Source organism: Barbatula barbatula (genome assembly GCF_947034865.1).
Source record: "Barbatula barbatula genome assembly, chromosome: 22".
NCBI classification, from domain to species: Eukaryota; Metazoa; Chordata; class Actinopteri; order Cypriniformes; family Nemacheilidae; genus Barbatula; species Barbatula barbatula.
Genome location: NC_136785.1, coordinates 17,868,431 through 17,876,923, shown reverse-complemented (window position 1 = coordinate 17,876,923; position 8,493 = coordinate 17,868,431).

Here is an 8,493-nt window from a genome sequence, read left to right as displayed (position 1 = left end):
GCGGCGAAGTCCTCCCGAGGACCGTTCACTGGCAGGCCTTACAATGCTCAGTCTGGTGTGATAAAAGACACGGAGCGAGCGGTCAGGGAAGTGGGTGACATAACAGAACCGTGACAGTAGTAGTAGTAGTAGTTGCTGTATTTTACAAGAATGCCGTGAAGAGATGTCTTTCTCACCCACAAAATAGAAGCTTGAAGCGGCAGGGGACATGGATGTATGAATGAACTTCTGCTGTAGGGCCTCCTTAACATATTCCTCCATGGCCTGCTGTTCCGGGATCGAGAGGGGGTAGATCCTTCCCTTAGGTAGTGTAGCTCCAGGTAGCAAGTCAATAGCGCAGTCCCATGGCCGATATGTTGGGAGTGCAGTCGCCATCTGCTTGTTAAAGACATCCTGAAAAGCCTTATATTCTGGAGGAATCAGTACAGTGATTGGGTCCACAGGGCTTTCGATGTTAGTGGAGCAAAGACTGATACTGGTTTTGCGTACAGGTTTCACAAGACTCCAGCAGACTTGACAGCATTTATTACTCCACGAAAGTACCTCTCCAGTGTTCCAGTTGATGCTGGGATTGTGCAGAAGCATCCAGGGGTGTCCCAGAATGATATCCCAGAAGCCCCCTCTAATACCCAGAAAGAGAGTCATTCTGTGTGCAGAGATCCAACATGCAAGTTGATAGTGGGGGAGTGGTAGCAAATCCGCCCCCGACCCAGCGGCTCACCCAGAACGGAATGGACATGAAGTGGTGAATGGGCACATAAACGGGGGACTCGCAACTGTGAGAGGAACTCTTGGGAGATGAAGTTACCTGCTGCCCCGGTGTCGACTAAGACTTTTGCTGAAAGAGACAAATTACCAGCAGTCACTATTACATTAGTGGGAGGTAGGGTATTCATCATAGCAGGTAACTGAATTGTACTCACCATGGGTCTTAACAAGACACCATGGGGCTTCACAGGACAGGAGGCGGGGAAATTACCATCTCCCCCACAATACATGAAAAGTCTTTGGGTTCGGCGGCATTGCCACTCAGCTGGAGATAAACTACAGTGATCCACTTCTACAGGTTGGGGTGCTGATGTTACAGCAGATGTGGCGGTAGTATTGGGTTTGGGTATCTGGAGAGGTACGCGGTGACATGCAGAAAGTCACTGGGAATTCTGAACTGACCGTTGAATGAAGGCTTCCAAGCCGACTGAATTGTCGTAAATCGCTATTTGCACCCGCATTTTCAGACTTAGCCCTTGGCAGTAGGCGAAGAGTAAAGCAACCTCATTCCATCCGCAGTTAGCTGGTAGGGTGAGAAAGTGGAGGGCATAAGTGTCCCTACCGCAGGCGCAGCAGCTGATAGTGGACGGATAACTCGCTCAAGCTCTGTCCAAAGACTTGAAATGGGATACAAACACTGTAAGAGATGCTGTAGAGCCCCCTGTAGAGCCTTGCCAGTCAGCAATGAAATAATATAGGAGATCTTGGATATTTACGTTGGGAAGTGGTGGGATTGCATTTAGAAGAAAAGTGAACACTGAAGTAAGATGCCCCGACTTTCTTCCGGGGTACCCGAGAAACCTGCAGGAGCAGCCATGGGACTGGCGTGAATGGTGACTAGCGGGATGCTCTCGGTCGGTACTGTTGGAAGTAATTGGGAGCAAAGAGTTTGCACCAGTTCAACGAAAGGTTCTGTAGGCGGAGAAGCCACATCCATACAAAGGAGTTGCGTCGGTCTTCTGTCACAAAAAAATAACTCCACAGGGAAGGTGAGATTAAATCCACACTTGTACTCGGTTAGAAGTGCAGAAAAACATATAACAGAGATTCAAGCACAGTCTTTAAATCGATCAGCGAAAAGTCCTTAAACCGAGATAATCAACAAAGTACCCAAAACTCTGAATAAGAAAACATCAAGACCTGACAAAAGCATGGTACTAAACAGCCTATATTGGATTGGATTCAATTTATTGTCATTACACACATACAAGTACAGTGCAACGAAATGTATAAAGCAGAGCCCAAATAAGATGCAGGTGGGAATCTAATCAATAGTCTGGTGAAACTGAAGGTGAGCTGAGTGGTGGAGCTCTGGTGTAGAGAGCGTTCCCGGGTGTGCGACAGACTCAATAAGGGTCATGGTTAATTATTATTTCTCAAGATATTTTTTCCATATAGTGCACATGGCTTTGAGAGCTGCGGGACACAAGCAGGACTGTAACAAAAGTAACCCGGCAGTAGTGTTGTTACATTCTATGCCGAATGCTTTGGGGCGTTTGTCGAGAAATCCTGAAAGCTTTCAGTGAATCGCTTTTCGAAAGAGGGGTCTAGCTGCAGACTCTGAGTTAGTGGAGCTCCACGCTTGAACAGGAAATACAACACTTCCACCCAGGACTGGACTGGAAGAGAGAAATCTGCCCTGGATTTTTGACCCACGTCGTCCCTCTCAACTTTTCTGCCGATGGGGACGGGGGGGCTGCTATGCGTGGTCGGGCCTGTAGACCGGGGTGCCCGATATGCCAGATGGCCAGTCCGCCCCTGCCTCCACTTGAATTAATAAAGAAGGTGCAAAATGGCCTCAATGAGTCACTGCTTCAGTCGTCGAACCTTAACTCAGGTAATTTTATCTCAACATTCCTACACTTGCAAACTGGCGCTGTTGTAACGTGCAATGCAAGCACAATGCATAGGGCTTGAGTGAAATTACTCAAAAAGAATGAATAAACACATTGGATTTCTTTATATTTGACGAGCAATATTGAGGTCTCACCTGTGTTACATTTACATTTTACATTTAAAACGTTAACGTTAGATGATGTTGCATGACAGGTAGCATAGGCATAACCTATGTTTTGATGGCATGTGTTAAAATTACGTAATGAGTAATGAAAAGGACGCAACCGTTTTTGGTTTGTGTCCGTTGTTCGTTATTTACTGTTTCGTAAATATATGGGCAAAATATGGGCCATAGACGTTTTACCATAACTGGTCAAGCCAGGTCAACTTTATTTATATAGCGCTTTTCTCAATTTTCATTGTAACAAAGCATCTGTACATGAAAACATATTGACTATAAGAAAAACATATAAGGTTATGCAAGTCAAAACAAAAAAGGTGAAAACAGAAGACAGACACACAGATTCAGACATGCCCACACACAAAAAACTCCACACAACACGCACACGGACCAACAGACACACATAGAAACTGGATCTGTCTGCTGCTTTTGACACTGAATCATCACATCCTCCTGTCTTCTCTCAGTGCTATGGGTGTCTCTGGGATGGCATTGCAATGGTTCGAGTCCTACCTCTCAGGTAGGTAATTCAGAGTATCCTGGAGAGATGAGGTCTCCGTGTCCCAACAGCTCAACACGGGGGTCAAGTCAAGTCAAGTCAGCTTTATTTAGATAGCGCTTTTTACAATTTTCATTGTAACAAAGCAGCTGTACAAGAAAACATTGACTATAAGTAAAACATAAAAGGTTATGGAAGTCAAAACACAGGGCAAATATCAGACACACAATAAATTCCTATATGCAGTGTTAATTAAATAAGACTATCAAATTCTAGCAGCCCCCCCGGCCAGGCAAACAGTGCAAAACAGTATGCAAACGGTGGCGAGGAACCCAAAACTCCATTGGAGGAGAAAAAAAACCTCAGAGGGAGACCAGGCTGTAATAAAGTTCGTAAGAAGGGAAGGAAGGAGGCGGGAACCGGCGAACATTCAAACAATAAAACTTTAATTAAATAAACAATAAACACTGACGTAACTGACCGACAGCCACCTCACGGTAGACTGCCGGCCATAAAACATACATAAACTAAACACAGTTTCGGGCCCGGTCCTCTCTCGTCAACAGTCCTGCCGAACATCCTTTTAAGCTCCCAATCTCCTCCGTGATAAGATGCGGGACCGGTGCGCGCACAGCTGCTTGCACTGATCACTCACGCCACCGGCCCCGCGACACGGCTCTCGTCCCGCCTTCCTCACCACACAGGCCTAACCAGGGGATTCCAGTTCCCCTCTGGCAAAAACTGCAGCCTCTGCACAAGCTCGACAGTGCTTGCACAACAAGGCAAAATAAAAAACAAAGTTAGATTTAAAATTATCATTAATAATCTAATAGCGACTGAAGTTTTGTAGAGTCGCCACGTCCTTCGTCCAGCATTTGTCAGGTCTGGGAATGGATTGCGCCCTGCCCGCTCCGGTAACCTTGGACTGCCGGGGGTGCCACAGGGCTCAGTGCTTGGACAGCTACTCTTCTCCATTTACATGACATCCCTCGGTTCGGTCATTCAGAAGCATGGCTTCTCCTATTACTGCTATGCGGATGACACACAACTCTACTTGTCATTTCAACCGGACGATCCGACGGTCTCTGCTCACATCGCCGCATGCCTGAGTGACATCTCGCTTTGGATGAAGGATCATCACCTGTAGCTGAACCTTGCAAAAACGGAACTGCTTGTGATCCCAGCCAACCCCAAGATTCACCAAGACCTTGCCATTCAACTAGGCTCATCAACTATTACATCGTCCAGCACAGCCAGAAACCTGGGGTGGTAATCGATGATCGGCTTAACCTCACAAGTCATGTTGCCTGCACCACCCGGTCCTTTAGATTCATCCTCTACAACATTAGGAAAATTAGACCTTTCCTATCTGAGCACTCTACGCAAATCCTAGTCCAGGCTCTTGTCTTGTCCAAACTGGATTATTGCAATGCGCTTCTGGCTGGACTTCCTGCTTGCACAATCAAACCTCTCCAGATGATCCAGAATGCGGCGGCAAGAGTGGTCTTCAATGAACTGAAGAGAGTGCATGTAACTCCGTTCTTCATCAGGTTACACTGGCTCTCTGTTGCTGCCCACATAAAGTTCAAAGCTATGCTCCTGGCCTACAAGACCACCGGCATTAGGGACTGCACCATTGTATCTCCACTCTCTAATGCAGACCTATGTTCCTGCCAGATCACTGCGGTCTGCAAAGGAACAACGACTAGTGGTACCATCCCAAAAAGGAAAAAAGTCACTCTCCCGTACCTTCTCTGGATCTGTTCCACATTGGTGGAATGATCTACCTACTGCTACAAGATCAGCAGACTCGGTTGCCATCATTAAAAAACGCCTGAAAACGTCAACACGTTGCTGATTGATTTATCCTTATTCTTTTCCCTTTCCTTCTTATTCAAAAAAATAAAAAATATTTGATTTTTGATTTGATTTGATTCAATTTATTGTCATTACACACATACAAGTACAGTGCAACGAAATATATTTTTAGAAGAAGATAAAGCATAACATAGGAAAGGTGAGGAGAAAAACATGTACACAATACACCATACACAAGACTTGCAACAGGGATAAGTAATCCAGTTCCGACAAGCAGCCATCTGATCCTGCTGCCATGGTGGCGCCGTATACAGACGGCTACTCTTTTGTCCATTTTATCCATTTTGGTCTCCAACAACATCAATTTTCCTTTGCAAATTCATGAGCTTCCCCGTGATATAATCCATATTGCGGTTATTAGTCTTATTTCCAGAGCCGACCGCTCTTCCCACGACTTCCATCATAACGGGCAGCCTTGTGAGACTTTTGAGAGCTGTTACCGTTTTCTTAATTTCTCGATAACTAAGGGCACAGCCTAATCCAATCAGCATAATACCTGTTATCATGGTTCCGAATAGGTAGATATCTTCAAAGTCCTCCACGGAAAGAGGTGCCAGACACACAATCCGCCATCTCTCCCATGCGTCCATCGTGTAGCCAGCTGCGAACGTTCCGCCAGGGCAGACATGTTCCCCCGAACCCAAGCTTCTCGTCGAGAAGATCGTGTCAATAGCGTTGAGAGACCAGTTGATCAGATCCATAATTTCATTTGTAGAGCAGTGCAGAGAGAATCTCTCAATAGATGATACGAGACGAGACACGAGATCAGCAGGGAAAAAAGGGGAGGACGGGAGCAAGAAAAATGCGACTAATAATTAGTTAATAATTAAAATAATTATTAACTTGACACACACCCACGATAAGGAGAGAGAAACACAGGTCAAATATTAAACAGACTATAAATTCGTATATGCATTGTTAATTAAATAAAACTTTGAAATTTTAGCAGCCCCCCGGCCAGGCAAAATCCAGAAAAACCAGGCCAAACCATGGGATTCCAGTTCCCCTATGGCAAAAGCTCCAGCCTCTGCACAAGCTCGACAGTGCTTGCACAACAAGGCAACATAACATTTTTTTAAATTTAAGATTATCATTACTAAATAATATCAGCTGCTATTAGATTATTAAAGACATGAAATTATCCAGCTCTATCATCTTAGATTTTGTCTGGTCTGGTAACCTTGGAACAATGAGACAAGACTGGCTGAGAGAAGAGTACTGTTCTGCACCCTTTTTAATGCAGCACATCAGTTGGTATTGGAAGTGTTCCTGGTTACGGTGGATCTAACTAGTGCAGCCTAAACCTTTGGAATATTTATATTATGATAGATTATTATGATAGTATGCAAGATTGAAAAGATGCGTCTTTAGGCTAGTATTAAACTGTCATAGTGTGTCTGCTTCGCGGACAGTGCGGGTAAGACTGTTACAAAGTTTAGGCACTAGATAGGAAAAGGATCTACCACTTTCACTTGATTTTGAAATTCAATGGTATTACCAATGACTGGAGTTTGAATGTTACATAATATTTAACAAACAAATGTGGCCTGGGGGTTAGAGCGTTGGTCTTGTGATCAGAAGGTTGCCGGTTCTAATCTAAGTGCCAGCAGGTCATGACTGAAGTGCCCTTGAGCAAGACACCTTACTCCTGATTGCTCTGCAGTAATATGCCACTGTATAAAACTACTTGTAAGTCGCTTTGGATAAAAGCGTCTGCCAAATGAATAAATGTGTAATTTTGTAAATGACAAAAGCAAATTATTTTGAATATATTTGTGTAGTTGAGTGTTTGATTTGCTAGAGGGTTCAAATGGCTTTTACATAATCTGTAATAATTTTTTTTTTGAGGATCAGTGTTTGTGTTTAATATAGTTTGATTGTGTTTATTGAATATTTTAAATAGAAAAAATAGTGTGGTGTAGATATGGTTTAATTCTGGGAGAATTCTTGCTTTTGGTCTATCAGCCACATTTAAACTGTGTCGTCCATTATTTGTGCCAGTTTTTCATGAGAATCCACTAGATGGCACCATGTTCCTTATGTATATATATATATATATATATATATATATATATATATATATATATATATATATATATATATATTGTTAGGACTCTGTCTTTCCTGTCTCGAGCTTTCTAGCTCCCTGGGCAGAGTCATGACATTGCCACGTCTTTCGGGTTTCTGTTGTGTTATGTGTGGAGACATGTGGCTTTATGTTGTTACTTAATGCCACGTGTCTTCCTGTTATGTCTCTCAGCCCCACCCTCCTATCTCCTGTAATTTTATTAGGGTTTCATTCCCATCGTCTGTTTTGTAATTCACCTCGTTAGGGTTTCATTCCCATCAGCTGTCACCACTCTCCCCATGTAATCACTCCTCGTTAGTGTCTCCCTTTATATGGTCTCAGTTTCTCTCTGTTGAGTGTTGGTGCATTATCTATTGTCTTTATCATATGTCTATTGTTCTGTGATCTCTGGCTGTTCGTTGGACTTCGTGTCATTGGATTACCTGTTTACAGTTTGTAAACTTATTATTTTCACTTTCTAGAGACTTTGTTTTGGAAGTGTTTTCTTTGTGCTGGTTTTCCCCATTGCGGGTGTTTTATTTAATAAACATTTTTTGTTATACCTTCGTCTGCCTGCATCTGGGTTCTGTCCAAAGCCATTTTGGTGACATATATATATATATAGACAAGACAAGCAACAGATTAAATAACCACATTGCCTTAGTCCAGAATAAAACACAGATATGTAGATTGTTTTTGAGTTTTATTTGAATCGTAGAACAAAACATCAATTTTAATCAGTTTATTATTTAAAACGAATGTTTTTCACTGTGGAAATGGCTTTTTCTGTAGTAATTTTAGACATTGTCAAAGATAATACGGTACAGCAGTAAAACATGATGAATGTTATATAATAAAACAAACAACACTGCCTTGCATTATAAGAATGAAATAGCAGTATGTAGTCATATAGTAAAGACGATGGTTTTGATTTTTTTAACAGTTCCGTATGACAATATATACATTTTCATGTCTATAACCACCTTTAACTGGCGCCAAATGCTCAGGTGTAATGGAAGCTCAGGTCATCTGCATTGATGGGGCTGGTGTCTCTCATCTTCCTCTTTATAGTACCCCGTAGATTGAGGTCAGGCGGGTTTGCTTGGTCAATGAACCAGCTTTTCAAACCTTTGGCACTGTGGGAAGGTGCCAAGTCCTACTGGTAAAATTAAATCTCCATAAAGCTTGTCAGCAGAAGGAAGCATGAAGCTCTAAACTTTCCTGGTTGATGGCTGCGGTGACTGTGGACCAACACCAGCAGAT